At 44.0% G+C, this 5,454-nt stretch overlaps 1 pseudogene; it reads right to left on the minus strand.

Moving 5' to 3' along the window:
- Nucleotides 1-388: 388 nt before the first annotated feature.
- On the minus strand, nt 389-5,209 carry LOC101540703 (26S proteasome non-ATPase regulatory subunit 11-like; annotated as a pseudogene).
- Between the last annotated feature and the right edge of the window lie 245 nt (nt 5,210-5,454).

The following is a 5,454-nucleotide window of genomic DNA, read 5'->3' on the forward strand; positions in this document are numbered from 1 at the left end:
TGGTTCAGATCAAACAGGATAAAAAGTTTGAGCTTTGATGGTCAGGCAAACACCCAGTCCTGCAGAGGAGAGGGGACTCCCACCAGGCAGATGAAGTGCCCTAGTGGCTGGCATCACCTACCTCTGGCCTCTCCCAAGAGGCAGAGAGCACAGCTTTGTGTAATGGAAGCCTTTTTTTTTTCTTTTCTTTAGCATAACCCTTTTATCCTTTTCTTTTCTTTTTTAAAGCAATTTCCCCACTCCCAAATTGGGCCAGTAAAGTTTAGATAAAATCTGGCACCCCTGTTGACAGGAATACAGATGCACTAAATGTGGATTTAAAACTTTTCCAAGCAAAAAGTAGAACAAAAAGAAAAAAATAATCTCCTAGTATTTTCCCCCAAAGTTTTCAGTCATCCACCATACACACTCTCCAAAGGACTGCTGCAGATCCAACCCTGCACCAGGTTTTTTGTTTGTTGTAGAAGGAATCCACTACTTTACTCATGTTCTGGGAGGTTTCCAGGGCAGCTTCATAAGTTTTATCTACTGAAAATTCATCAAAAATAATCAAGACACCCTCCCCCTGGTCATCATTAAATTTCTTGTATCTGTGATAATATCCTTTCCACATCAGCCTTGAAGAGTTCGATGAGGCTAGATATGTGTTTAATCTGTATACTTAGCATATTTTGTAAAGGTGTGAATTACTTAAATTACGTATGGATTCTTTTCCTTAAACCTGCTAGTCTTAAATCTCTAAAAGGGGACCTAATGGGTGAATGTGATCATATTGAACAATGTCACACTTTTTCTTATAGAATATTGTTTAAATTGCAAATAGTTTTGGATGTTGTTTTAAAATGCGTTTCCTGGTTTAGTACTGTATAAAAAAAGTCAAAACCTTAAAGGTAACTTGTTCTTTTCTCATTATGTAATATTACTGTGTACTATGGAGCGATAGCACAGCAAGTAGGGCCTTTGCCTTGTATGCGGCTGACCAGGGTTCTATTCCTGCGTCCCTCTCAGAGAGCCCGGCAAGCTACTGAAAGTATCCTGCCCTCATGGCAGAGCCTGGCAAGCTACCCGTGGTGTATTCGATATGCCAAAAACAGTAGCAACAAGTCTCATCGTGGAGATGTTACTGGTGCCCACTCGAGCAAATCGATGAACAACTGGACGACAGTGCGACAGGAAAAAGGGTTCGATGACTTGAATCAGATTCAGTTCCAGTAAGTTATTGTACAATTTAGCCAAGTGTATGCTGATGATTGGGTGATCCCAGAACTCTACCCAGTAGAACTCTACTCAGTTCAGAGACATTTCAAAATCTACCAGTGATCTGTTCTTGCTAGTCTGAGCATTTGAAGGCTTCTGTCTGCCTCCAAACATACTGAAGTATAAGCTTCCCACTCACCAAAGCCCGGATGTCTTCTGGAGTATTGAATATAATTTTGCATAGCAACATGTATTTCAGAAACCAAATTGCCTTTGGGCTATGGATAGAGTCCTAACCTTCAAAATCCTCATCAAAACAGGATTATTCAGTTTTCCTTTTTCTCAGCTGCAAAGATAATACTTGACTGCATATCCAAGTGGCCTGCAATTCAGGGGGAAAGTGGATTGCATTTGCTGTGATTTGAGTAGAGGATAAGGCAGCTTGGGCTTTGGTAGGTTACCCAGGGCATGCTAGGTTTTGTTTTCTAAAAATTGTACTTCCACATAAGGGCCTTCTTATTCATCTTTTTCAACTCTCACAACAGCTGAGGACCCAAAGACAATGCTTCCTGATATTTCTTGGTCTCAAAGCACAAAGACTCACCTCCAAAACTTACAAAGCTTACAAAGTCTTACCTCCAAAGCTTGGTGTAGAATAACATTAGTTTGTTCTCTCTCCCTTGCTACAGGAAGCTTAGTTTTATCAGGTTACACCCATCACAGTGTTCCTGAATCACTCCCATTCCTTTGCTTATCTGTAACCTCTTTCTTTGGGCCAGCTTCCCCAACCAGTCTATCACCTTTATCCCCTAATCAGACTTCATTAGCTTGTAAGATCAGATTCTTCTAAGGACACTGGACTCGTATTCATAAGTGAAATATTGCCTTTATCCTTCACTTATGCCCTCTTGCATAGTTTACTTTGAAGCAATGTTCTTTTCGTATAAATACAGGAAGACAGTTAATATTATGCTTTTGTAACTTGGGAGTTAATTGGCTCAGAATAATATTCATTCTTGAGCATCTGATTTCTCAATTTTAGCCTCAGTTTCCCTTAGTTCCTAGCACCACAAAAGCAGGGTGCCGAGGAGGGACTGGATGGACCCAGGGCAAGCTGTGAGCTATGCTGGCATCAAAATGGGCCAGGCCAAAGAGCCACAGTACTTGACGATAAGTAAGAGCATGGTCATGGACAAATTCTGTCATGATCCAAAAAGTAACAACTGAATTAAGACGTTGCTAGGGTTAAGAAAGACTAATCCCCCCTTTGCGGCCCCGTGCGAGATCGACCCCGGAGGCAACTGAACCACTTTGGACACGAGCGGCGCCCCCAAAATGCCTCCAAACTGTGTGCTGGGAGCTTCTGGCCCAGGCGCTGCCGGCAGGGTATGCTCTTTTCTCTCTCAACTCTTTCTTTTTGAACACAGCGAGGCTATAGCCAGTTTTTAGACTCTACAGGAAGCCCGGGATAGCCGATGGGCGGGACTCCCGGATCCGCCCTGTGCCAGCCGACATTTAAGCACAGAGCCATGTGGGGACGCTCCTTTGCGGCCCCGCGCGAGATCGACCCCGGAGGCAACCGAACCACTTTGGACACGAGCGGCGCCCCCAAAATGCCTCCAAACTGTGTGCTCGGAACTTCTGGCCCAGGCGCTGCCAGCGAGTGATGCAATTACCAAAAGAATTTTCCCTGGACTTCATATAGAAATCCAAAACCGCGCGGCTGCAATAGCAGCCGCGCGACCTAATATCTCTTGATTGTCAGCAACGTGTAAATGTTCCTTTTTGGCAGGGCTTAACGTGGGGGGAAACTCCAAACAATAGTACTAAGTTTTTTTGGTAAAGGGTAAAAGATTGTAGCGATAGAATTTTAGGCAGAATTTTCCCTGGACTTTATATAGAAACCCAAAACCGCGCGGCCGCAGCAGCCTAATGTCATCTAATCATCAGCAATATGAAATGGTTCCTTTGTAATGGGTTGGACTTTGGGGGGACCATAATAGGGTTAAAGTTTGTAGCGATGTGTAATTTCTGGCTGTACTTTCCCTGGACTTTATACAGAAATTCAAAGCTGCGAGGCTGCTGCCATGGCTGCGCAACCTATTGTCATTTAATCAGCACCAATATGAAATAGTTCCCTTTTAACGGGTCGGACTTTGGTGGGAAATCCTAACAAGAATAGTAAGTCTTTTGCTGAAATATTGAAGGCCACCAAAGTGGTAGCCATCTCTATAGACTGAACTAAGCCATATCCCCATGCCGGCTGAGAAGAAATATCCTTCTTTCTCGGGAAGAAACGCGGCGTGGCGTTAACCATAGTATGATGTCCATTAAGCTGACACGGACATGGTGGCGTGGGAATGGGATACAAGGGAATAAATTATTATGTACTTGGAACAGCGGGACGCTGGTGGAATCTTGAGCCGGGGCCGATACCAGCGTATTACTTTTGGTTCCAGAAACTGCTTGCAGACATTCTACCAGACTATCAACTAAGCCAGAGCCCCACGCCGGCTGATGACGAGAAATAACCATCTCTTGGTTTGTTTTCCCTTTGTCAGGCAGCGTGGTGATTACTAAACAGGCGTGATCTCGGTGGCGCGGGACGAGGGGGGAAAAAATAGAAAAGTTATGTAACAAACAGCGGGACTTAATATCTCTACATTCTCAGCAATGGAGAGCTATCAAATGCTTCCTTGACAGTGGGACTGTCTTCTCTTTTTTTGGGGGAAACCCTAGCAACAATAGTGAATTATGTGTTGAAACATGGACTGTAACCAAGATAAAGCGTAAACGAAGTGAAACTTATCACTTACAAGGGCGGGGACTGGGGGGGCGGGAGGGGGCGGGAGGTATAATGGGGGGGTTGGTGATGGAATATGGGCACGGGTGAAGGGAAGGGTGTTTGAGTACTGTATAACTGACATAATCCTGAGAACTTTGTAACCCTCTACATGGTGATTCAATAAAATTTAAATTTAAAAAAAAAAAAGAAAGACTAATCTGGCCTGAGCACTATAATATGAGATCCTATAGTGAGATGGCCCCAGGAGAGCAATCCTATAAGCTTAATATATATCTTATTGCGTCCATACAAAAGGACTAATATTATGAATGTTTATATGTTTGTTGGACGGAGGAAAGGAGAAACACAGCTATAGGTGCAAATTTCACTCTTGGTGGGCCATCTTACTGAAGAAGAGTTTGTCCTAGAAGAAGCTTCTCCATAGGGCAGGACTTTACCTCTGTTGATTGTATGACAACCATTAGGTGCAATTATTACCCCAACCCTTTATGATGAGGGTTTAACTAAGGCTGTAAGAGTAGGCTGGGGGAGGCAGAAGCAGGAAGGAGAAGGATGAAGGAGCAGGACCCAAGAGGAAGATGAGGTGGATCAGGGAAGGGGGTCAGGAGGAGAAAGAGAATGGAGCTGGGAATGGAATAAACTGCAACTAACACCAACCAGCCTGGCCCTCGTTCCCTCCTTTGTCCGCCTATGGCCAGGGTGGGGGAAGTGGCCCAAGACCAATGAACACAGGCGGCAGGGAAAGAGAGAGACCACCAGGGCCTTTTGTAATTTGTTTTTTGATTATATGGCTTGGTGTAAGAAAATTCTTTTCTCTGATTTGGCCCATTCAATGCACTCTAAACACAACAAGACCTCCTATCCTGTAGCTGCTTCCATCACGAGAAATAGATCAACAAGAGATCTGACCAAACAAGCTGCTTTAGCCTTGCCGATAGAATTCAAGAAGGATCTCGTATGCTTCAGGAGTCCTCCAAGCTCCACAGCTTGTCCAGTCTTCGCCAGGAGAGACTCCAATTCCAGGATGCTCTGCTCCTTGAAATGTGCCGGCTCCTCTCATTCTCCTGAATGCCACTTTTCACGATGGAGGGTCTCGATGGAGGCCTCTTGGCCATTGCTGAGTAGAGGCTGGGCTCTCTGGAATGCCACTGCCACTGCCTTCTTACCGCTCTTGAACTGTACAGTGCTTTTACGCAGGATTGTCATGAATCAGTTAGATGCTTCCATTCCATGTCTTCTTTAATTCTCTTACTAGTGACTTGCAGGTTTTGTGTTTTTTTCTTTTTAATTACACGTCTTTCATCTCTCTTTTAACTGGATCTCAGAAATTTGACTTTTGTGAAATTTGACAATTGTGAATGGAATTATTTTTAAATTACTCTCTCTTAATGCAAATAGGGCTCTTGTATTATATAGGGAGGCCTGGTTTCAATTCCTGGCATCTCATATGA

This window comes from Sorex araneus, chromosome 3, assembly GCF_027595985.1.
Source record: "Sorex araneus isolate mSorAra2 chromosome 3, mSorAra2.pri, whole genome shotgun sequence".
Taxonomy (NCBI): domain Eukaryota; kingdom Metazoa; phylum Chordata; class Mammalia; order Eulipotyphla; family Soricidae; genus Sorex; species Sorex araneus.